The 27,163-nt window shown below is 36.4% G+C and overlaps 1 long non-coding RNA gene across 2 annotated transcripts; it reads right to left on the bottom strand.

Moving 5' to 3' along the window:
- Positions 1-263: 263 nt before the first annotated feature.
- Positions 264-3,466, bottom strand: LOC109209435. Of its 2 annotated transcripts, none has more exons than XR_002065352.1 (3): positions 3,302-3,466; positions 2,046-2,119; positions 264-1,858 (listed from the first exon to the last, which is right to left on the bottom strand). It is a non-coding gene; the product is annotated as an uncharacterized LOC109209435 (long non-coding RNA). The 2 variants fall into 2 exon arrangements; XR_002065350.1 differs by having other exon boundaries at positions 264-1,965; positions 3,302-3,464.
- Between the last annotated feature and the right edge of the window lie 23,697 nt (positions 3,467-27,163).

Raw genomic sequence — 27,163 nt, 5'->3', positions numbered from 1 at the left:
TATAAAAATTAAAAATATGAATATATTCATTTTCCGATTGCTATCCGTCGGTATTTTCAATAAAATTTAAAAATTTGGTTCAAACATACCGACGGACTCCCTGGCTAATTAAAAAATTCTGGATTGAAAATGAATAATTATTCCGATGGACTCTGTCGGTAAGTCCCTCGGTAAATCTAGTACACTTTTGGCAAGCATTGCCTATTTTTTGTTACACCACCTGCCAGCAGAATATTACAACACAAACTAAAATGCAACCACAATAAAACTCAACTTAACAACAAAAAAACTTTATAAACTATATCTAAACATCCAAATTATCCCATCAAACATCCAAATTATCCCATCAATCATCAAAACTATCCAACCAAACATCAAAACGTAACATTCAAAGTTAACATCCAACTAAACAACAATCCAACCAAACATAAAATCACTCATCTTCGGGTTCCCCCTCATTTTCTTCATCATTTGTATTATTTCCATCACTTTCATCCTCTTCATAAATGTGGCTTTTTGACGGAGAGAGTCGGCTTCTTTTTGGCGGAAAGCGGGGCAAGCCGATTAAGTGATTCACTTGAGCCTTGAGGGACTCAATGTCATTCCTAAGTGCGTCTCTAATCTTCTCTTCATGCTTTCTTTTTTCTCGTTCATCGGCACAATTCCTAGAAAGTTGTTGAATTGTTCACCGCATCTCCTCAAGGTCCTCGGTGGCGGATGTCCCAATACCTTGTAATCCGCAAAAGAGAAGTGGAAAAAACACACGAAGAGTTAGAGTTGAATAATTCAACACCTAATTCATAAACTTCAACTAGGTAAGCAAACACAATAGAAACCTCAAGCCTAGAGATGATTAATTCTCACACTTAATAAAAGTGATCAAATACTAAAAGCTTAACAGAGCAACTCAATAGCAGATCATAAGCTAAATGATATACCAAGCCTTCTATGCAAATGACACTTAACAAAAACATCATAAACCAGATTCCCCTTGTGTTAGTTAGGGGGGCATATTGAATCATTTTTCTAGTGCTTATATAGACTTCAAAAAGCAGTCAGCTTTGGTGTATGACTAGTCAAATGGTATGCTTTGAGGAGTAACTAACTATGTTAAGAGTTAAGCAGGAGGTTAAGCAAGATGTTCAGGATCAGATTAAATCAACTTTACTAGTTTTTATATATATGTGAAGAAAGTACTAATGAGCAAAATACCCTCCCATTCAGAAATGCAGATTATATCAAAATTATTCTCATTACATGGGAAATATAAGTCATACAGTAGGCTATGGCTAGAATGTCCATCTTGTTGGCAACTTATGATCAATTAGGAAGAATTAAACTTATTTGCAAAAGAAATGCTAACTAAAGTAAGCTTCAACAAAATATAAGTAAAGACTTATTGTGGCCAGATACTTCAGAGTCCTACTAACATTGACAACACTAATACAATATGACAGAAAGTTTATCTTTTAACTCATCAAATACCACGTCTCTATGCAAAAATATCTAGCAAATGATATTATATTTCTTACGACATTTGGGAGGCTTTTGTATATACTGAACCAAGGTTCCCCAATATGAAAGAAATGCAATGCGACAAATAACCGTTATAGTACTAAGCCATAGTCTATAGCCAAGACCTAACATAATAATAAGTCTATTTCTGAATTAAAGGCTGCAGCATATAAACATAGAGCTAAAATGTTCAGAGAAAACTTTATTACGAGTGCATCTGAATTAAGGTAGAAGTGACATTAATACCACATCAACGAAGATCACATTGCACAAGATAACCCCAACCTCATATTCAGTAGTAACTTATCCCATTTATCCATGTTTTCTATATTAACCTGCAACACTATGAACAAGCACACGTATAACGAAGTGAATCAATGCATTCAAGGATACATTTCAATTTCAGAGCAATTGAGAATGCTGCAAATATTCTTCAATGGTTGTAGCTTCCTATAATAAAAAGTATGTTATATAAATTAAGTTTTCTCTAAAAAAATGTCTAGCCAAAAAAGTTAATAAACATAACTTACTCCTCAATGCTATCATAGAGCCCACCAGACCTTTGCACTCGTGGAGGATTTATCTTGCGATGGATGTGCATCACCTTGACATTATAAACAAAATGCAAGGCACAACAAAAAATTATTCACCAATAAAATAAGAATCATTAAAATTTGATTTCCTGTAATTTTATACATGATTTCCAGTTGATAATTACATACAACAAACTGCACGTAGTATAAAAGTTCATGTAATTGCACTCATATTTCATATACAAGAATGCAGTAGTTGCATACATACAACATAACCCATTTGATGTCCTTTTAGACTAATTAAAGAACAGAATATTCTCAGATGTTGCAAAGTATTTACTTGAAAAGCTTCATGCAGTGCATTAAATTAGCCCTACCTCGAGGGGTAGAGAGGTTGTTTCCTAAAGACCCTCGCTCAAGAAGAGTATATACTAACCATATATACACACCCCCACCCAACAATTTCTTTTAATCAATTATATGCATATTCTCTACATGAATATTAACTTAAAAAATATAGTGACTCCTAAAATCAAAATCTATAACAGCAAAAGGATCAAATAAATGTTGCAGATCTCAAATCATTTACATCATCCATTCTATCTAAAAATAGGCACGCAGGTCCTAACAAATACAACATTATAGCCTATCGTTCCAGAAAAATCGCTAAGGTAAATAAAAGACAAAGAAAAAGAATGAAAATAAAAGATTACTTACAATTGAGAAACAAGAGGAATGATTAAATAAGAATAAATAGAATACTTACGATATCAAACTTTTTGAATTGGTTTAAATCTGTCTATCACCGAATAAATTAATATCAAACTCCAATAATCAGAGAATATATGATTGTTAAATCAGAAAAAGAGAAAACTGTGGCGCAAGAACCAAATTCGCGTGAGAGGAGAAGATTTCACAGGATTCATATGAACCGAGTCTTCAACTCCAATCATCCTTAAAGATAAAAGATCTTCCAAATACTATAATACTAATATACAACCTCTCAGTATAGATCCTTCTTTTCAAAAGCCCACACTTATTTCCTCCACAACAACGATTCTCAAAAAGGTAAGATTTGCCATCGAACCTCGAGGAACCCACACAATAATTGAACCAAAATATAACCCAGTACTTGTAATAATATATTGATCCAAATTCTAAAGGCATATCGAAAATAATTTCGGATACGAACTCTACATTAGAAAGTAAACAAAGACTATTTAGAGCAAAGAAGAGTATGATAAAGTACAGACCTTTATTGTTCGGATTGCGGCGAATCTTTTTTGTAGAGATGGCGACGACCAGAGCGAATTGTGCCCTGCAGAAATTAAGCCCTAATTTGTGAGTTGAAGTGAGGGAACTAATTGTGCGCTTTGGAAAAAAGGGGGGATGGGGGGAGGGGGGAGAAAGGAGAGGGAATTTTTCCCGGTTCCATAAATTTGAGTCTAATATCCAAATTACCCCCTAATGTGCAGATCAAAACATATAAAGATGGTGGCTGATATCGTCTTTTAATATCTTTGTTTTCTCTATTTTTCTCTTTCATTTCCTTTTTACTATTTAAATTTAAAAATTGGAAAATATAACTAAATTACTAACAAATAATAAATTAAAATATAGAACAAACTCACAGCAACTCATAAAAATATTTTATTTTATATTCAAAATGCTAAATATCCATGGCTAGATAAAACGTAACAAAGTTGTAAAATTATAAATATTATTTGTTTGAATTCAAAAGTCCTACTATACAAAAAATAAAAGACATTCAAGTGCATTCACCACGTCCAACTTTAATCCTAAAAAATAAAAAAATTGCTAGAAATAAGAGTCTGGAATTGAATTCACCGAGAAATGACGCTTACCTATAACTATTTAATATAACTAAGAAAACATGTTCAAGTAATTTTCGAGTTATAAAAATTGTAATTTGTATTTAAGCTATTGATTAACAAGTGTTAAAGCAATAAAAATAAGTAACTAAGTAAATAAAGGTATTTTTCAATAAGTGTCTAACATGTTTCCTATAATTTTGCCGAACTATTCTTTATTGATCGTGAATTCTCTCATAACGTAATTATCTCTCGATCAAAAGCAGTATTTTTTACAATTATTCTCTCAAGCTAATTCTAGCTAACAAGTCAAACGACTCACATCAAACGCGCCAAAACTTCGTCATCTCTAACCCCTCTTTTAAGTCTGTGCGATTAATCTGTTAATTATTACTCAGATGTGACATTGTTCAACGAGAACCTAATCTTGTAATCTTATTCAAGAAAAGACTAGATATAATAATGACATATTTAATTAAGAGGTTTTCAATCAACTGTAATCAAAACATAGTTAAACAAATAGAGTTTGGAGAATGACTCAATTTATATTGAGGTTAGAAATAGTCGTACATGTTATAAATTCAATGAATGTGGATGTCCCTTCTGTAACTTCGTTAATAATTCATGCACCACATGAATGAACCCATTAATTATTATAACTTGAGAGGATACCTTTGTAACTATAAATAGAGCATTTTTAGCTCATGGATAATATAGTTGAAATAAGAAGAAGAGTTCTCTTCTCTTTTGGTGCTTTAGTTTATAATTATATATTTATTTCTTACCAGTACATTATATCAAATTGTTCATTTTGATCAACCTCCTTCACTTTTATGCATCTTGATTTTACAAAATATAAGGTGAAATAAATAACTTAAATATTTGATATGATTAGTGTCCGCGCATCCGCAGGGGTACTAATACTAGTATTACTTAAGGATATCACAAATGCACTTCTATTTAGTGAGTTATCATTTTATAAACTAATTAATGAGTAATATTTCTTAAAAAACTGCTAATACACTTCTACTTAGTAGAATTTTCAATGTAGAGGCTAATCAAATATTAATATTAGTTAAAGATATAACTATTAATATACTTTTACTTAGTTTAATTGTCAATCTATAAATTAATTATAGCTAATACATTGTTATTTAGGGTAATTATTTATATATAAATATATATATATATATATATATATATATATATATATATATATATAAATACACAACTACTTTTTGTAATTATCAATTTATAAGCTAATCAATCGCTAACATTTCTTACTGATATTACTAATACACTTCTACTTAGTGTAATTCTTAATATATAAGCTAATCAATCAGTAATAGTTCTTAAGACTATACTAATACACTTCTACTTAATTAGTATAATTATCAATGTATAGGCTAATGAATCACTAGCATTACTTCAGGATACCACTAATATTACTTAATGATACTACTAATAAATCTATACTTACCTTAATTATCAAACTAAAGATAAACAATCACAAACATTTCTCACAACTAGCATTAATACACTTCCATTTAGTGTATAATTATCAATGTATAGGCTAATCAATCACTAACGTCGCTTATATAAGGATGCCACTAGTTCACTAATACTTAGTGCTATTATCAATGTATATAGGCTAATCAATCACCAACATTACTTACAGGTATATTATTAATACACTTATATTTCGTGTAATTATCAATCTACAAGCTAAATACAACTAATACACTTTTACTTAGTATTATCAATGTGTATGATAATAAATTATTAACGTTACTTAAGGAAACCATTAATACACTTCTACTTACAGTAATTATCAATTTATAAGATAAATCATCACTAATATTTCTTATGGAAACAACTAATACAATTCTTTTTAGTGTGTAATTATTAATGTATAGGTTAATCAATGTAGTTAAGGATACTACAAATTCACTTTTACTTTGTGTAATTATAAATTATTAAGCTTATTACCACTAATATATTTTTAAATAGTATAATTACCTTCACTTAGTGTAAATTTCAATAAATAGGCTAATCAACCACCAAGATAATTAAGTAAATACTTACCGAGGGACTTACCGACGGCCTCCCTCGGTATTGTATAATAAAAAATAAAAAATAATTATACATAAGATTATATATTTAAATTACCGACGGAAGTCCATCGGTACTGTAAGAACAAAATTCAAAATATTATGTAAATGCAATAGCGATTGAGTACGTGGATAACTTTTTTTTTTTCACTTATTTTTTTTAAAGCAACGACAGACACCCTAAAAAAAAATTCGAAAATATAAATACAAAATTTTCCGAGGGAGTCCATCGGTAATTTACCGACGGAATCCGTCGGTACAACCATTTAAATTTTGATCGGTCAAAATATCATTATTTACCGACGGAAGTCCGTCGGTTCCTTTTTAAAAAAATTAGAAATAAAAAAATTCAAAAGTATCGAGAGACTCCGTCGGAAAGTCCTTCGGAATACCGACGGAAAAAAGTCCGTCGGTATTGTTGCGTCGGTAAAAAGGTGATTTTTAGTAGTGGAACGGATTGAAATTTTTTCATTAACGGCTTATCGATTTGAGGGCGGATTATTCAATTTTCTTAACGGATAATCCGTTAACCCGTTAAGAATATATATATATATATATATATATATATATATATATATATATATGGCTGATCAACGTGTATCACTCCCAGAATAATCTTAACAAGGCATCTGAGCTCCTACGTTCCATGCAACGATGTGGATATGAACCTGATTTTGAGACTCACTGGTCTCTGATAAGAAGATCGGAAGAGCNTTAAATAATGGCAAGCAGAATGGGGGATTTTTGTCCAGATTTCTTTTTGAAGTTGGGTTTGCTAAGAAGAATAAAGGGGGATGAAATATCTTGTACCATCGTTTGTGAATGTCTAAGCTTGTTTTTTTCTTTTAGCTATATGTATCTTTTGTTATGTTTGGTCTGAGTATAGTTGCCTCTGTCATTTAAGGTAGTGAACTTTTCTTCCTGAGTGACAAAGGGGTTCTCTGGAATCTGTGTAATCTGCTCAATATTGTTGATTCAACATATTGGATGTAATATAGGCGTTAACAGACATATGTATGTCTGGACTCATCTGTAATTTCCTATTCTGAATTTGTATGCTACGCGGTCATCAAACAATTAATGCACGTAATATAGATTGAATTAGGCCGATAAACGGCCCGATAAGAGCTAAACCGATACCAATCCGCCCGATATCTTATCGGATGGCTAGCGGATTAATACGTTTAAAAGCCGATAACCGATAAGCCAAACCGTTAAGTGTAAATAACCGCCCAATCCGCCCGATAAGCAGCCCTAGCTAGGTTGATTCGATACGGAGTTTAAAAAAAACGAAATTTTTTGAAACTTATGGTTTTAAAGCTTAAGGGGTAAGAGTTTTGTGGGGCTATGATAATTTTTTGGTTATAAAAGCTTTTCATTAAAGTAAAATGGGTAAAATAAAAAGTTTAAAATTGAATTATTTTTAAATTTAAAAATGTGTCATTTATTTTGGAACATACTAAAAAAAAAATACCTCATCTGATTTGAAACGGGGTAGTAATATTGAACAATCAATTTGCAATTCTTTTTTTGTAATTTCTTACAAATTTATTTATAATTTTATTTTATTTTTAAATAAAAATAGTAACACAGAAGAACATCTATAATAACTTTCAATTTAGAGGTTTTCAAATGGATCATTTTGTACAGTAGCTGCAAAACAGCTCACATTTGATTTGCAAACATTTGAAAGTACAACATATATATTTACGGCATGTGCAAGTTATTGAAGTTTAATCTATAGTTGAAACGTTAATTTATCATACAGCATAATTTTAATTCTACCAAAGATCTTCCCTTTTATATTCTACTACCTCCGTTCCAGTTTATGTGAACCTAATTCATTTTTGGTCCGTTCCAAAAAGAATGAACCCTTTCTAAATTTGGTAACATTTTTTCTTAAACTTACAACCCTACCCTTAATGAGAAGCTTTTATAACCACACAAATACTCTGGGCCCCATTTGGACTTGTTTAGGACCACAAATTCCAAAAATCTTTATTTTTTTCTTAAACTTCGTGCCCAGTCAAACAGGTTCACATAAATTAGAACAGAGGGAGTAACATTTATTTTATTTTTTTATTTGCAGCTCTCCAAATGAATATAGTAAGTACATTTGATGAAAGAGAGCAGGAGTACTGCGGTGGAGGTGGATATACGCTTTGAGAGCGCGATTGGGGATATATAAATTTGAATTGATATTACACTGTACAGCACTAGGAATGGGGAACAAGAAGGGCTGCAAAAGCCCATTAAATTTGACCAAATTTCTCAAGGCTTCTGTGTTCTAAACAACAAAACAAGAAGGACATAGAGAAAAAAATGTAATATTAATAACCTGTTTGGTCAAATTTTTCTTTAATAAAAGTACTTTATTTTTTTAAGTATCTTTTTAAAGTTGAGTTGTTTGACCAATCTTGTAGAAGAAAAAAAATGTGTTTTTGAATAGAATCACAGACAATTTTTGAAAAGTAGAAAAAAAATAGTTTCTTTTCAAAAGTATTTTTGAGAAAAATAAACACTTTTAAAAAGTTTGTCCAAACAATAATTGTTGCTAAGAAATACTTTTCAAATTAATTAGTTAAATACAAACTGTTTTGTATTTTCTTTTAAAGTGTTTTTAAATTAAAGCCAACCGTCTATAACTTTGAAAAGAAAAACAATTGACAGTTATACATCCATAACTGTCAATCGAAGCGATTCCAAAAGGAACATTTTGAAGACTGAGTAATATGTCACATTTGATTCATCAAACATTTGAAAATATGACATTTCTTACGGTAATGCATAGTATTGAAGTTTAATTTATAGTTGAAGGGTTGAAGCGTTAATTTATCTTACACTACAAATTTTTTATTCCACCAAAGATTTTTCTTTCTCACTTTTACTTTTCTATTTTTCATCTCTACAACCATACATCATCCTTAATACTTACATTTCTTTCTTTTTATCTTTTATTTAGTTGGAACAAGCCCTTATTTTTATGGGGGGTGGGGGTGGGGGTGGGGGTGGGGGGAACTCTACTATATATGTTCAGGTTTTTCCTTTTAACTAGTTTGGGAGAGTCTCAGTTACTAGTATTTGATATCTATGTTTAATACTAGATATTGTATGCCTGTGCCTTGCACGGGCCCGACATTTGAGCTTGACCTTATCGGTATTATCTGTTCTTACCTGCAAATACATAGAATAAAAGCTACATCATTAATTCAGTTATGTAATTTGCGACAAGTATGAAAAAAAGATACAGAATTTGTTTTGAATTGCATAAAGAAACAGCTTTATAAACTTTGAATGGAACGATGAGAGCAAAATAGTATATGACCTATAAGCCATAGTATCCCTACCTCTTGCTAGCATAAGATTGATCTGGACAGGACTATGATTTTACAAGCCTGAATCCTGAAACTTTAACATCAAACCTTCTCCGATAAGGATGTCTTCGATAAATATGATAGTTTATATCACAGTGTATTAGTAATTGATTTGATTCCTTCATGCGGATGCATAATCTCTGGAATAGCGAAGGAAATATGTAGTCGATTGATCAACCATAGAGCACCCACCTTTAGTAGCCCCATTGGCTATCATCGTTCTCCACCTCTAAGTTACTCTTGCTCTTCCCTCTCTACGACATGCATTTCTAGCAAAATCCCAGAATTCAGTACTAAATCATAAGATTGATGCTTGGAACTTGACGAAACAAAGGGACATTTGGACAACTCATAACCCATAATCTTTCTTTGAGTAATACTGTGATAATGATGACGCTGGACCATCTCAGTTATTGGCATTTCATTCATTCATTCGCTGAATGCATATTTTCTTTTCCAGCAATTTGTATGTAGGATGGAATTTAACTTTGTTAAGTGAAGAGGCAACATTAGTCCAAATATATGCGTAAATGAAATGTTAAAAGGCTAATAAAATATTTGTAAAATTCAAAGAAGTTGTGAAATATGTGCTGCAGAAAAACTGAGGTAAAGAAGTGAAAATGACATACAACAGATAGATAAGAACTTGGCAATTTTGTGATTATTGTTTCTTCATAATGAATATATTATTGAATCTAATGAGGTAAATTGATCCATAACAAGTTCGTATCAAATATTATAAAACATTCCCACATAGAGTTTTAGATTAATGACTCAAGACGTTGTGCAAGTTGATTATATTCATTTAAAAATCATTTGAGTACGTATAATGTGACATAGGTTAACAAAATATCAAATGCAACTAAGGTCGATAAATAATTGAAGTTACGTTGAAAGAATCTTCTGGTAATGTCTAAAAGAATCACGAAGACATACCTCACTTCCTCAATTAACAAAAATATAAACTACTCTATACGACTCATACACTGGTAAGTACCGCTAAGCTTACTCTCTAATAATCGAGCTTTGTATTCTGATATCAAATGTCAGCAGTAGATAACCAGTTACGTTCTCATTGTTTTACTTTCTTTTGCAATTTAAAAAATTTGCCAACCTTGCTCTCTGGCAAGCCAAAGCGCTTTCTGATGATCACATGCAACGGAAAGGTGATACCACACTCTTGAGTCATCCTTAAAGAAAATCGAAGAATCTACCGATATATTTTCTTTCATGATCGTTTTTCTTTCATGTATAATTTAGGACAAAACTCTATATATTCTTAAACAAATAATATAACGTTCTGATAAACCTCCTTGATAGATGATATAACATAATGAATAACATATTTTAACATTATCACAAAATTATTCTATACTTAAAATTTTCTAATATGAGGACCTTAAAGTGTAACACATATCCCTCTTCATACACTAAACAGACTTAGCAAACTACTGCTCCACACCCCAGAATTCAACAGAGAGTGAAAAAGAATCATGAAGCAAGAATTCCATAGATATGAGAAGTTGGAAACTGAAATCGCTAATCATGAATAAAATTAAGAGAAAAAAAAGAAAAAAAATAGATGAGTAGAAGAAGTAGACTAAAGGAAAACGTTTAACAATGAGACTAAAAGTACGTAGAAAGATAAATATTAATACTTCATGGTGGAATAGGTCCACAAATTAGTATCAGACCAAAAGTTATGGTAGTTTGGGTTAGCTGCTTTAATATAGTAAGATCATAATTCCTTGAAAGTTAGACAGGGAAATTTCTATATGAAATGCCATAAAATGAAAAAGAAGAACTTCTAAGTCAATTAAAAAAAATGACACATCTTTAGTACCATAAATTTAAGTGTGCAAAACAGTTTTTGGTTTCAATGAGATCTTCTTCATTTGATAATGTTTAGACGATTCAATTTTTGAACGGACTGCATGGAGAAAAATTAAAAAACTTAATATGAACCAAGTCAATATATGGAAGAAAGTTTTTTATTCCATTAGATCACTATGGCTTCTCCTATGGAGTCTCGCATTCTTGCCCAGTTAGAACAGAACAAAAAATCTATTGTGCATTTAGAGACCTTGCAATTGTCTGGTCCATCTTTGTAATGAAGTTCGATTGAATTCTGAAAATCCTAATTTCAAACCCCATGGTAAAATTCAAATTCCTTGATGAAAAAATAAAATAAAAGAACAACATGTATGCAACACTTCAAAGTAGAGCAGGACGGTTGGCCAGATCTGACTCCCCACTGCTGTGTCGTGTCTTCCTAGTCAACTGTATGGTAAAGGCTGATATGGTTCTTCAATTCGACTTTCCATTCATAAGACTAAAAAAAAATCATTCAGAAATTCCAAACCAAAAATAGAATCATTCATCTGGATATATGGATTCCAAATAAACACGCACATCCTCAACTTTTTGGGCAAAGTACAAAATCAAAGAAATGTATTGCTAATATTTGTAGAGTCAATTTTGCCATAAAATTACAGAATAAGAAACCAAAATAATATTCTCTAACAATGTACGATCATACTAATTAATCACGAATAGAAGCTGAGAAAATAGTCATTAGCTTAAAAACCAAGATTTTCAATACCATAATGGTAAATCAAAATTTTCTTTGATTCGATTATTACGTAACAAATCGAATTAACCAATTTTAACTCATTAAGTGGCAATAGATAAACGTTGATCAATTTTTAAAATATATAAAGTATTATGTGGCAAGACTGCAAGAATTAGAGATGAGAACATTCTAGAATCTAGAAACAAATGCATGAACTCACTAAGTAAATAATGAATTGGGTTCTTACGAGTGTTGGAGTAGGACATACTTATACCACTTTAATACGCAATGGCCAAACCAATTTCAAGCATAATTCTTGCACTTCAGCCCAGTTTAAAATCAATTACTAAAAAATTCATAAAAAGGTGGTTGTAGAATGGAATAAAAGAGAGAGCAACTAAGTAAAAGAGAAATAAGAATGACGGAGATTCATGAAATAAGCAAATGTAAATAAATTCAGATTTAGAAAGAGAAGAATAAGCGAAGAGGAATGACAGAATTGGAGAATAGTAGGAAGAAAACAGGAATAGAACATCCTAGAATCTCTTTAATTGATTGATGAGGCAAGAATGGAAGAAGCAGGGGAGATTTTTACACGTTCTTCACTAAAGCAAATTATAGGTTAGCTGAAAATACCAATTATGCCCTTGGCCGACCATCATGCCTTTTCTATATAATAGAAATATCACATCACAGTTGATTTTATACATTCTTTGTACAGAAAAGTATACAGTATTGTTAAAATAGGAAAATAAATATTCATTTTAGCCAAATTCTCAACTTGTTATCCACTTTAGCCCTGAACTCTTTTTTTACCACTAACTAATTCTCCTTGTAAACTTCTTATCTACACCATTGTTAGATCTCCCTTTCTCACAAAATTATACTTAATAAGATAAAGAGTTCACCCACTAGAGAAATTTTCATGAAACCCACCAGAAATCCCACCTAAAATGATTAGAATATCAACATTTTTTCTCCATAGTTAGCCGGGTTGGTTTATTTTTTCTTTCTAAAATATTATTGTTATTGGGTACCAATTGAGATGATTGAATTGAGATTCAGAACCCCTTACAACTGGAGTCCTTTTTCTTTTTGATATGCGAAAAATTTATAAATAGTCATCTTTACGTCTGGTCAATCATATTTAGCCACATAATCAAAAGTCAACCTTATCTAGCTAGTAAATTAGTACGGGAAATTTTTATTGACTAAATTACCCTTACTCTATTTTTAAATTTACGCAACACGACCTCACACTCTGTTTGAGCAGAATCTTGCGCTGTAATATACAGATTGAAGTAAGCTCTCAATTATTCTTCTCATTCTTCGAATTTTCTGGTTTGATCTCAATGCTTTAATCTGTGCTAATCTCGAATTTTCTCAATGCGTTAATTTGTACTTAATTGTATAATATATCTTCTTGTTTGTAATTCAGATCGTAACTAGTAAAATCTGCATTGTTCTGATATTATTATAAATTTTATATGAAAAACGTTTATTCTGTACTTAATTGTATAATATATAAATGTAATTTAATTTCAAGTAATTTATGCTGTTCTTTAAAAAATACATAGTAAAAGTTATAGCAAATGAATTAATTGCAGAACAAAACAGCCAGTATAATATGCTGGACCTTTCTAAATAGATATATTAACCTTTTAAACTTCCAGAATATTATACGGAGAGTATGTATGATTCAAACACCAAGAATATATCTAAATTTTTAAGATTCACCTACTATTCTGAATGAAAAGATGGAATTTTGCTGTTAGATATGTCAAAACTACACAGTCTCCAGCATATAGTATTGGAGGTATCTTTGATTCAAACTACTACAAAAAATTATGCATAGATTATACTGGAAGTATCTGTGATTACACATCTAAAATTTTTAAGGTTCGACTAATGCTAATGCTATAGTACTGGAGGTATCTTTAATTCAAAACCACAAAAAAGATCATAAAATCGTGCAGAACGAAACGCCAGTATAATATGCTGGACTTTTCTTAATTAATATCTAAAACTCAGAAACTTCCAGCTGATTATACTGCAAGTGTGTGAGCACATAATTTTTGTCCTATATGAATTACTCCTATAAAATTCAAGAAAATAGATTTTTTCTTTAATTATTCGCCATTTTATAGGATTTTATTAATTGTTCGCATTTTTGTGCACATTTAATTTTTGTTAAAATTATGAAAAAATACCAAAAATATCATGCGTTGCATTTAGGTTTTATTTTTATATTTTTAGGATTAATTAGTTAATTATCTGTTGCATGAAAAAATAAAAATTACAAAAATGGTCCATTGTTGCATTTTTATCTTTAATTTTAGAATAATAGTTTTTCTCTTTGATTTAGGATTAAGGAACTTTTATAATTTTTTTATGAAATTCATTAGTTTTATAATCTGGATTAATTTAGGATTTTATTTTAGGTTTTTAATTGAAAAAAAAGGGGAAAGAAAAAGAAAAAAAGAATAGAAATTAAATGGGGCTAATTGCAAAAGGGCTGCCTTAATTGGGCTAAGTCATGGTGAAGCCCAAATTTCCCCTTTAACCCGTTCCAAACCCCCCAGCCCAACAAACCACCAGGTCCAGCCCGCCCCATTGCAGCCAAATGACCCCGTTTTGTTATAATCTGATCACAGCCGTTGGATTTAGGCAATCCAACGGCTCAGAACTGGGGAGTCTTTAATATATAACTGTCCGAAGTTATACCCCCCCAGTCCAAACCCCCTCAGTTCCCATCTCCCTCTCTAAACAACGTAACCCTAGCCGCCTTCGTGTTCTCCGCCGTCTTCGCCAGCAAACACCCGCCGGAAATCGCCTCACGGCGGTTCCGGTGTCTCAAACCCACCCAAATCTTCACCCTACAACCTCCTTGGTCCCCTCTTTCCAAATCTATCATCAATCTCACCAAAAATCAAACAGACCGCTCTTAATTTCAGATCTAGGGTTTCCTGAATTAGCCCTATTTTTCCCCTTTTCGATTTTTCTTCATAAATCCGACTCGTTTTGACTAAAAACTTACGTTAATAGACTGCTCTCTACAAGAGCAATCGATTGACGGTAGTTGTTAGTCACTTCGAGACCACCAAATTTAGTTGACTCGTCGGATTCCGGTCGAAGTTCATCATCTGTATCTTTCTTGGGGCAGGTTTTGGGGTAAGGAGCTCTCACTATTTGTCTTTTCGTCAATTTTAGCTTGCATGATTCTGATTTGTAGGATAATTTAGGCTTAAATTCATGTTAAAACCTGTTGGAATTCTCAGTTCAGGGGGCCGGATTAGTCAGCCATAGCAATTTCTTGTCAATGTTTGTTCATACTGTTTCTTAGTTTGATTCATGGCAAATTAGTTAGGGTTGGTAGTAATTCTGGATTTAATTGCACAAATATTTAGTTTCTTGTTTTTCTTATTATTGATTTCTTAATTCGTGCCCAGTTTTGTTTTGATTGTTGGTTTTATTTTGGAGAACAAGTTAAACCTGTGAGGAGTAAAAGGGTTTGAAACAGTAACTTAAGGGGGGTAATTTGGAGTTTAGAAATGGGATTTTCAGATAAGGATTGGTATAGGAAGTTTCTAGAACCTGGGGCAGCTGTCCCCATTTGGTTAGCACAAAAATGCTGAGCCAATAAGGGACAGCTAGCTGTCCAGGTGGTTAAAAAAGATGCTCTGCAGGCTGGGAATAATTGCCAGGGCTGTTTCTGAGCACATGACCTTAGAGGCCTATAAAAAGGTGACCTCCTTTCACTCTAAAAACAGATTTTCAAGGTTCATTCTCTGCACAAAAGTTCTGAAAATACATACACTGATATAGATTTTGAGGGCTGAAATACTCCAGAAAAAAGGGACTTCGAATTACTTTCTGATTTTCCTCTTAGAACTTAAAGGGTGGTCATGAGGATTCCTGGGTTTTCAAGCTGAAAATAGCTGGTTTTGAAGTTGTTCTTTGTTCGATTATCATTACTGTTCTGTTGCTGATCTCTTGCTACTGTTCATTCGGCTGACTTCAGAAGTTTCTTTTTCTTCTATTGCTGTATCCAGGTATCATCATTGAGCTCTGAAATGACCATGGAAGTTTGATATGTTTAAGATGGACTTTCAGATCTTCTTCTTGTTTTCGATAACTGTTATTCGTTGATGGTTATAACTATTTGCTTCAATTTAGACTAAGGGTTCTGTTTTTCTAGTATGTTTTTGTCCAAGGGCTCGAGGTTTAAATCAGTTGCAATGTGTCAATTGTAATTTGTTGGGATTGTGGTGGAAACTGTTGATTGCATATTATATGTATGTGTATTATCAATTGAGTCACTTTGAGTCCGACATTAATAGCTTAATTATATGTTTAAGTTTAGGGTAGTACATGAATGAGCTCAAGGATTGAGCATTTGTGTCACGATCCAAAATCCACTAAGGGTCGTGATGGCGCCAGACACCACTGTCAGGCAAGCCAACCAAAATACTTAATTAGATTCTCGTTTTAATACTCGTGAAATCTATGATTTTCTTTCAAATTTACCAATAAAAAAAATAATCGCTTCAATTCCAATTAAATGATAAGCAGTTAATACAAAATACTTCATAACCATCCCAGAACCCGGTGTCACAAGTGCATGGGCAATTTCTAAGTATTCGAATAAAGTACTACAGCTGTCCGGAACACAAATTGGACATAAAGTAAATACAATTCTGGGAGAGAGACTATTCTAGCTGCGGGCTGCCTCGAGAAAATACAGCTCGCCTAGTCTCCGGGTCACCCATGCTGCTACGCCCAGTAGGCCAATAGAAATACATGTACCCGTGCAACAAAATGCACATAAAGTGTAGCATGGGTACGAAAACAACGTGTACTCAGTAAGTATCCCACCTAATCTCGAAGAAGTAGAGACGAGATGGCAACTTCGACACTTACTAATGGTCCAATAATAACATTATTAATGCGATGAATCAAGGATTTATTAAGAACGACAGTAAATTCAAATGAGACACGAAACAGGTAAAAGTTCCTTTTTATTAAAAGTCTCCGGATTCATAATCCATTAATTAACAAATATCTCAAGTCGGGGAGAGCAGATACCAATATCAATAAATCTCAAGGCAGGCAATACAAGCATGCGCAACTCATGCCGAGGTCGTACGGCCCGATCCAACATAAAATGTAAAATGTGCACTGCCGAGGGTCGAACGACGCGAATCATAGATGCATCTATTACCCCGCTCGCGAATCATACATGCGAAGCGGTCAAATTTAACTAAACAATCACCCTGCTCGCGAATCATACATGCGATGCAGGTACACATAGAAATACATGCTCAAAAAGCAAATTAAGAATTTATCGGGGACCATTTATCCAAATAAAAGCAAATTCTCTTTTAATGATTTAAGAAAATGAAGTTTAATCCTCTTTGAAATTCATTTACCAATTCGATAAGATTTAAGAAATTCAACTGTCAATAAGATCACAGATATTCCAAGTATAGCATGCTTTTGGGTCCTAGACTACCCGGACTTACACATATTAGTAGCTACGCACGGACTATATATTAGTAGCTACGCACGGACTATCGTCACCTCGTGCGTACGTAGCCCCACAAATAGGAGCACATAACCAATTATTTCACCTATGGGGACAATTCCCTCTTACAAGGTTAGAAAGGAGACTCACCTCGCTCCGAAGATCCATAACCGACATTCCACGCCCTTCCGAAGACTCGAATCGATGCTAAATGCTCCAAAGCTATCCAATAATTATGAAAATTCATTAATATATGCTCAATTACTCATTACAATCCAATTTATAACAATTCCTAACCCCGATCGAAAAGTTGACAAAAATGCCCTCGGGCCCACGTGCCCAGATTCCGAAATTTTTCGAAGAACAAGTTTACCCATAACCCCACCGACTCAAATATATAATTTACTCTCAATTTCATACCCAAAATCGTGGCCAAATCCCAAGAATATAAATTTCTAGGTCTCCCCCACAAAACCCCAAATTTCTACCAATTTCATGCTCAAATCCGTACATAATCAATGTATTTAACTCAAGATAGGTGGGGATAGCTTACCTTATCGTTGATGATGAAACCCCCTCTTGAACCCTCCAAGAATCGCCCAAGCCAAGAGAAAAATGAGAGAAAATGGCCAAATCCCGATTTTTAAAACACTCACTGCCTCCAGTCCTTTCGCACATGCGGTCTATTGACCGCTTCTGCGGTCCCGCAGGTGCGGACCAATGCCGCTTCCGCGGTCTTTCCCCAAGCCTTCTACTTCCGCATCTGCGCTTCTCCTTCCGCAGGTGCAGTCCCGCATCTGCGGCAAAATGACCGCATCTGCGGTCCCAGCCTAGCCGTCCATTTCCGCTTCTGTGGCACGAAGGCCGCTTCTGTGGCCCAAGTCTCGCAGGTGCGGTTATACCAGCAACCAGCAACTTCAGCTATCTCCAAAATTCCATTTTCGATCCGTTAACCTCCCGGAAACCACCCGAGGCCCCCGGGACCCCAACCAATCATACCAACCAGTCCCTAAACACATTACGGACTTGCTCGAGGCCTCAAATCATATCAAACAACGCTAAAACCACGAATCGACCTCTAATCCAAGCTTTATGAACTTTAGAATTTCAAACTTCTACTTTCGATGTTTAAACCTATCAAATCACGTCCGATTGACTTCAAACTTTGCAGACAAGTCATGTTCGACATTACGAACCTACTCCAACTTTCAGAATCGGATTCCGACCCCGATATCAAAAGGTCCACCTCCGGTCAAACTTCTCAAAAACCTTCAAATTCTATCTTTAGCCAAATGACTCCAAAATGACCCACGGACATTCGAATTCACTTTCGATCGCGCTCCCAACTCCAGAATCACCATACGGAGCTACTCCTAGGCTCGGAATCCCAAACGGACATCGATAACACTGAAATGCACTTCAACCCAAACTTATGAAATTTCTTCCAAAATGCTAACTTCCACAATAGGTGCCAAAACGCTCCCGGGTCATCCAAAACCCTATCCGGGGATGTGCCCAAGTCCGAAATCATCATACAAACCTACTGGAACCTTCGGATCCAGATTCCGAGGTCGTTTACTTAAAAATCCAATCCTAGTTAATTCTTTCAACTTAAAGCTTCCAAAATAAAAATTCTCTTTCCGAATCAACTCCGAACTTCCCGAAATTCAATTCGGACCATGCATGCAAGTCATAATACCTGAAATGAAGCTGCTCATGGCCTCAAATTGCTGAACGGCGCGCTAGAGCTCAAAACGACCGGCCAGGTCGTTATAGTTTGTTGGTTTGATCTAGCGTTAGTCAGTAGGCATCTCCATTTTTACTTTTATATATCTTGTCTTTAAGGCTGGATCGAGCATGCTTTTCACTGTAGCTGCATCTCATTTCTTTCATTAGTTTAATTCTCATTTCTGAACGTCTGATTTTTCTATCTATTGGTTAAAGTCAGGTGATGAACCTTTTGTTAGTCATATTGGAGTTTGTTTAGTTCTGGGCTGACTCTCAACCCAGCGTTGGGCTCGCTTGGAAGCCCAGGAAATGACTACATAATGTCACTAGCCCATTTCTTGGGCTGTTTGTTGTGAGAGTCAGGTTGAATAGCATGGTTATTATGATCTATCTCTTTTCTTTTAAATTCTGAAGTCTAAATTCAAGCATTTTCAAAAGTTTGGTCAATGTTTAATTATCCAAATCATGATTTTTCTTTAGAATTGCCACTGTGGTTGAGACGCTTATATGGTTGATCTTAATGCTTCAATAGCAGTTTAGGATTAACGTTGTGTCGCTCATGACCTAGTAATAAATTGGGAAGGCGGTAAATAAAGTTTTCATCATGTGTGATTTCAGAGCTTGTGCAAATGACGTTGTAGGCCTCATGGGTTGCATGTTGAGTGGCCCCCTCGAAAGTGGCTAGGCCTGTTAATGGACTAAATAAGGCTGCTTGGTCCAGCCTAGGTTTTGCCTGCTCCAGACCGGTTTGCACTCCTTCTGGTTCTGTCTCTAGGGCCCAGTTTTCCATTTCATTTCAACAATCTGGTCATCTGAATCTTATTAGCTTAAGGACTTGTCCGCTGTTTCTTTTATAACCAATCGCCCAATATGTCATCTTATGCATACTTGTATTAGATTAAACTTTCCCACCCCTAATAATTATATTAAGTTCATACCATTTGTAAGTAAGAACATAGTTAGAACTTTTAAAATTTAATTAAGTATAATTCTTTTAAATGGAGTAAGGTGTGCCATCTTCATTAAATCACTTATGGCCCTCACAAATGTCATAACTAGTTTTTTTTTTAAAAAAAATGACCACTCGTAGAAAAGTCTTTAGGCGCGATTTAATTTATAATTGTGATTGTGTACACGTTCGCGTGACATAATTACGATTCTAAAAATCAAATCGGAGTATGCGTTGCCCCCGGGCAGACTTTAGTGCTCCTGGTACATTGCCCCCACCTCGGCTTGAGTTGTCCACTCAGGTAAACCCAGTCTAGAACACAACCCCAGGTTTAAACTTAGAAGAACATAACCTCATGCCGGATCCCTAGTAGGAACGTTTGTTTGCATCACGTGCATTTGACCTAGGGGACTCAACACAGGGGTTGGTCCGTCTAGGACAGGTGTACCCAAAATAACAGACCATCCTGATGCATCTTACGTGCTATGTGAATATTTATTTGTTTCGGCTTGCATGCTGACCGGCTAGGAAAGACAATCAGGGGAAAAACCAAGAGTGGCATAAATAGGAAACAAACCCGGTATTTGAAAATATCCCGAAACTCTGCCGAATTTTTTGAAAAAAAGGGGATTTGAAAAAGAAAAACAAAAGAGAAAAAAACAAAGCAAAAAGAGTCTTTTCAAAACGAGTCACTCGAGTCTTCTTTTAAAATTATGTCAAGACTGCTCGAACTACGCAGGTCTGATTCCCACCGGATGTGGGATACGTAGGCAACCTACATAGGGTTCGGCCTCTTTTTGCAAAATTAACCAAATAAAGTGAAGTCGTAGGTAGGAATCTGTGTCAAGAATAAGGCGACCCAGCTTCGGTGACGTTCTCACCAAGATAGCCTTAGAATATTTTCAGTTGTCGAAGGGCTATTTTCGTAGAGAACGAGCAAATCTGTCAGTAAGGGGTCATTTTTCTAAGCGTCTTCCCCCTGGCCTCAAAATTTACTTGAAATTACGAAGGGGCCACATTTACGAAAGCAGCCACTTTTGTGTAAAAAGGGGAAAGGGTCAGTTTCTTTGGAAAGTCGAAAACTGTTTCCTCAAAAGTCTGTCAGAGTCATCCCTAACCCTAACCATTCGCAGGTACCAAGATGAACATTGTCCAGGACCCGAAACTACTAGTCATAGAGCAAGCTCAGTTGCAGTTGCGCATGTGGTGGTATGATTTGGATGGGGATGGTCAAGACTGGGTAAAAGAACAGTTGGGTGCTCTCATTGATCTATTGGAAATCAAACCACAGGAATATTTGATCAACGCTTTGGTAACCTTTTGGGATCCTGTGCACAATGTCTTTCGCTTCTCGGATTTTGAGCTCACCCCTACACTGGAAGAAATAACGGGGTACATCCATTTTTGTCAGGACTTGAGGAACAGCTGATATTCCCGAGAGCCCCATCAGTGCACAAATTCTTTGATCTTCTTAATATCAGCAAACAAATGAAGAAGGCTCATGTGGACAATGGGTGATGCTCCTTTCAATTTCTGTATTCCAGATTCGGGCATTCGGTCGGGTTCGAAACACATGAAAAATGATTGAACAATAAACAGGACAAGAACCTTTGGCAAATTCATCGTAGGTTCGCCTTCATAGTTGCGTTCCTGGCAATCATAGTTTTCCCAAATGCCGAGGGGACGGTAGATACCTGCATGGCTAGAGTTGCACAAACCCTTATCACAAAGAAAGATCACACACTTGCTCCTCTAATACTGGCAAATATTTACCGGGCATTGACATTGTGTAGATCCGGGGCCCAATTCTTCGAGGGTTGCAGTGTTCTTCTACAAATGTGGTTGATCGAGCACCTCCGCCATCACCCCAAGTTCATGAGCTATGGTTCAAACAAAGATAATTTCATCAAAAGCTACGAGGAAAGGGTGAAAGATTACAACGCTCCAGAAGGGTTTGAAGCTTGGATCTCCCATTTGAAAGCTCTAAAAGCAAGTCAAGTCGAATGGACTATAGGTTGGCTCCCAATGACAGAAATCATATATATGATAGCCACAAAGGGTTATCTGATGTTGATGGGTTTGCGGAGTGTCCAGCCGTATGCACCACAGAGGGTCTTAAGGTAGCTAGGGAGATATCAAGTGGTACCTGAAGATGAAGATCTAACCACCCAGGTCATCGAACTCCATCCAGAGGCCGCATTGCTAGAGGCTTTAGTCCAGCAGGATTGGAATAATTGTCGGTATTTGAAAAATGGCACCAGGTACCAGATGTTGCCAAAGGGGAAGTGAATCCAAATTATGCAGCGTGGTTTGAAGGAAAGTCAGGTGCAAGCAATGAGCCATAGCTTGAACCAGAGCCCAAAAGACCAGTAAAAAGACCACATGTGCAGGCTTTCGATGACAAAGTCAAGGAAATGTTGGCCTGGGGAGAGAAAGAGAAAAAGTACCAAGCTACCATTCACACTCTTGAAGAGAAATTGAGAAACATTGAGTTCAATAATGATCTACAACTGCAAGAAGCTGAAGGAGAAAGAAGAAAATTGGCCCAGGAAAATGAAGCCTTGCGAGCCCAAATTCAAAGAATGAAAATCGCCGCCGAAAATCCGGCCAGAAGTAGACAAGATGAGAAGCTCATAAACGGCCTTAGGAGAAAGGTGGGTGATTACGAGGCGGACCTGGAAAAGACTGAAAAGGAGTTAGCAAAAGCCCAAGCCAAGTTAGTTAAGAATGCGGAGGGACGGGCCAGTTTCGTCCGACAGCTGAAAGAGAAGTACGACAGAGGAATGGGGGGTCTAAAGAAAAGGTTCAACGTCCTGGAAAACGAAATGACCAAGCAGGCAAGAGATTTCAAAGCAGAAAGGGAACATTGCTATGCCCTGATGTCGCAATTAGAAAAGGATCTGCAGCAACTTCAAGAGCAAAATCATACTGCCGAACAAGTTTTGGGGGCCCGATCTCAGCAGATTGGACGGTTGCTACAAGAGAAGGGTGTTATCAGGGAAAGGGTTAGGAGGATTGCGGACTACATCGTGATGAAATGCAACGAGTGTGAAGACATGAGCCAATCCATGTTCTTCGCTTCAGTTATGATTTTTGTCCGACAGATCATGGATGACTTGTTTCGTCTTCAAGAAGACCTGGCGCACAGACCCGCAGCAAGGCCAACTGGAGCAGCAGTGGAAGAACTTATGTACTCTTGATTTTATTTTTCGAGTCTGTGTTGCAATTTCTTTTAGAGTCAGTCAGTCCATTTTGAGTCTTGTTTTAGTTTCTGAAAATGTTTGAGTCTGTAGGGAAGTCGTTGTAATCAGGATGTTATGTTTTATTTTACAAAATTTGAAAAAAAAGAAGAATGTGTATTTTATTTATTTATTTATTTATCTCCCAGAACTACGCTTGGTCTGATTCATGCGGCATCATGATACGTAGGCAATCCCCATAGGATTCGATCATAACCATAAAATGAAAAAGAAAAAAAGAGTGGAAATAAATCGAGGGGAAAGAAATAATGGCAAAACAAGAGAAGAAAAAATGCGAGAATAAAAGAGGAAAGAGAGAATCAAGCAAAGAAAAGGTGGGAATGAAAGAAAGAGAGGAAGAAAAAGGCAAAATGAAAGAATTAGTGAAAGCCAGGATGAAGCAAGTAGCCGTTCAAATGCATAGTAGAAATGGTTAACTGCTTAGGTGCATTGTTTTCTTTAACGTGCAGTTGCCTACCTGTTAAGCTTCTAATCACTAACAAGTTTGCTTGTTGTCATCAAGTCCAGGCAGGTGGTTAGTTTGATCGGCATTCTGGCAACCCACCCATACAACACCAGGTCTAAGAACAAGTTGATCATGGACGGCCAAGAACTGGACGCAAGTGTTATTGATCCGTCAAGAGAGGGGGAAGAGTCTGAGGTTAATCTGAAAGAGGAACTATACAAGTTGAAACATCAGATGGCGGAAATGTACCAAGCCTGGGTGAAAGGGCATCCCCCACCATCATACCTTGCCAACCCCGCTTTCATCCCACCATTAGCTCAGTCCCAAGAACCTCCCACTGCTGATTCATCACCACAAAATGCACCAGGTTTCACCCACTACCACCATTATCAGGGTACCACCTCCCAAATCCCACAAGCACCACCAGCCAAAACAACCCCATACCCCCCTCCACCAACCACCCCTATTTTCGTAGCAACCCCGCCAGCTACACTCCATCGATCCTCCAGCGAGCCATTATTCCAAACCCAAGATAATCACTACTATCCCCCAGAGCCTACTTTCAGGGCCCCAGATCATCACTCTTATACTCCTCGTTTTGACCTCCCTATTGAAACTGAGAAATTACCTAAAAACCCGTAACAGGAAGAAATGTTCAGGAAGGTAAGAAGCTTGGAATAATCTTTCAGAAACATGCAGGGATTGGGAGGCCAGGTGAGCGTAGCCTACAAAGATTTGTGTCTGTTTCCTGATGTTCAGCTGCATGTAGGATTCAAGATGCCTAAATTCGACGTGTATGACGGGCACGGAGACCCGGTGGCCCAGTTGAGGGGATTCTATAGCAAAATGAGAGGAGCTGGTGGTTGAGATGAGCTATTAATGGCGTACTTTAGCCAGAGTCTGAGCGGCGCGGCGTTAGAATGGTACACACGTCAGGATCACAGCAGGTGGTATACCCACCTTCACGAGCCTACCGAAACCCTGTTGGTCCAGGTTTCCGGCCCAAACCAGTGTTCAGAAATGAAAGGTTGTAGCGGAAGAAAACTTTCACCCCATTGGGGGAGTCTTATACCAGTTTATTCTAGAGATTGAGGCAGTTGGATGTGTTAAGGCCGATCGAGTCAAAATTTCCAAATCCTCCTCCAAAGAACCTTGATTACTCCTTGAGCTATGCATACTGTTCTGGTGCTCTGGGGCATGATACGGAAAAGTGCTGGCACTTGAAAAATGCCATCCAAGAGCTCATTGACACAAGCCAGATTGTGGTGCAAACTCCGGAAGAACCCAACATCAATCAGAACCCATTGCCAACTCATGATGAAACAAACATGATTGAGATAGTACACAAGGAGGGGGAGCCCAAGCAGCCGTCGCAATCTGTTATGTTGATTCGGTTCAGTGAGGTCAAGCCAGTCAAGGGAAAAATTGTCACAATGGCAATGGTTGAAGGAGCAGCGAACAAGTTGAGCATGACAAAAGGTGAACCTTCTGTGGTAGTCAAGAAGAGATCCACAAGTGATGCAAAGCAAGAAAAGTCAAAGTTGATTGTGCCAGGGTTGGCGAACAAGCCTATCATAATTGTGGAGGGTGCCCGCACGGACCATGTCACCATCAAGCCTGTAACCTAGTTGCCGGTAATCAACACCAAGGTTGTCCCCTGGAGCTACGAACGGGTGATAGTGACCTACAAGGGGAAAGAAGTGAAAGAAGAAGTCAATGAGGCCCAAGGGTTAACTCGTTCGGGGAGATGCTTTGCCCCGGAAGAGTTAAGGAAAGCTAAAACACTCAGGATAATCCAGTTCTAGTAAAGAAAGCAGTCACTGAAGAAGAAGCGGAGGAGTTTCCGAGAAAAATGAAAGTACAAGATTACTCCATCGTGGAGCAGTTGAGAAACACTCCCGCTCAGATTTCCTTGCTGTCATTGTTAATCCATTCCGATGAGCATCCCCGGGCCCTGATGAAAATTCTAAACGAAGCTCATGTCCCCGACAAAATCACAGTCAATCATCTGGAGAAGATCGCCAACAAGATATTTGAGGTGAACAGGATCACCTTTTCTGATGATGAGTTGCCTGAGGAAGGTACTGAACACAACAAAGCTCTTTATCTTACAGTGAAATGTGAAGACTCTATGGTCACTAGGGTGCTGGTGGACAATGGTTCCAGCACAAATATTTGCCCTCTCTCCACTTTGCACAAGATGAAAATTGATACTGAAAGGGTCCGAAAGAACAGCATATGTGTCCGAGGTTTTGACGGTGGAGGAAAGGATTCGGTTGGTGATATAGTGCTTGAATTGACAATAGGACCGGTTGAATTTACTATGGAGTTCCAGGTACTGGACGTGGCCGTCTCTTACAATTTGCTGTTAGGTCGGCCTTGGATACATGCTGCCAAAGCAGTCCCGTCCTCTTTGCACCAGATGGTCAAGTTTGAGTGGCACAGACAGGAGATTGTCGTGCATGGTGATGAGAGCCCGATTGCTTACAATGATGCATCCGTCCCGTTCATTGAGGTCGAAGACGATCAAGGGCCTTGGGTCTACCAGGTTTCTGAAACAGTGCCAGTTGAGAAGGTTCCAAAAGGGAAATGTATTCCAACTCCAAAGTTAGCCTCCGCATCTGTCATGGTGGCATCCGAAATGTTGAAGAATGGCTTTGTGCCAGGAAAAGGCCTGGGCGCTTCTTTACAAGGTATCGTGCAGCCAGTGTCCCTGCCAAAAAAATTGGTTACATTTGGTCTTGGATTCAAACCCACAGCGCCAGACGTAAAAAGGGCCAAAAGGTTGAAACAGAAGGCGTGGGCACTTCCGAAGCCTATCCCGCGTCTTTCCAGGTCATTTGTCAGGCCCGGTGCCGTGAGGTGCCCAGTGATAGCAGTTCCAAGTCTAGTGGTTGATGTAGATGAAGAGTTAAGTGAAAGGTTCCAGAGTTTGTTTGATGATGTGAACATGGTCGAAGTTGGAGAAGGTTCCAGCAAAGCGGATGTGCAGTTTGTCGGGCCGAAAGTAAAGCTTAACAACTGGAAGGCTACTCCTCTCCCTACTCGGAGGGAGTTTTGGTAGTTTGCTTTGTTTTCTTTTCTATCTGGGTCATTCCAGGGTTGTGATCCAGATTTTTATTTTCTCGCTTGTTTGATGTAAAACCCTGTATCCTTTATTTTCAATGAAATGCAATTTTCCCTTTTCCATCATTCCTGATAGTTTTCATTTTTGTTTTCTTTTCTTTTGTACAGTTCTTTTTATGCTGGTTTCAATGACATGACATGCATGAGGAATCTTCAGCCAAGTCTTAAAAGTCAATCTAAATCTAAAATAATAA

This window comes from Nicotiana attenuata, unplaced genomic scaffold (genome assembly GCF_001879085.1).
Source record: "Nicotiana attenuata strain UT unplaced genomic scaffold, NIATTr2, whole genome shotgun sequence".
Classification (NCBI taxonomy): Eukaryota; Viridiplantae; Streptophyta; class Magnoliopsida; order Solanales; family Solanaceae; genus Nicotiana; species Nicotiana attenuata.
This window is presented reverse-complemented; position numbering and strand designations above follow the sequence as displayed.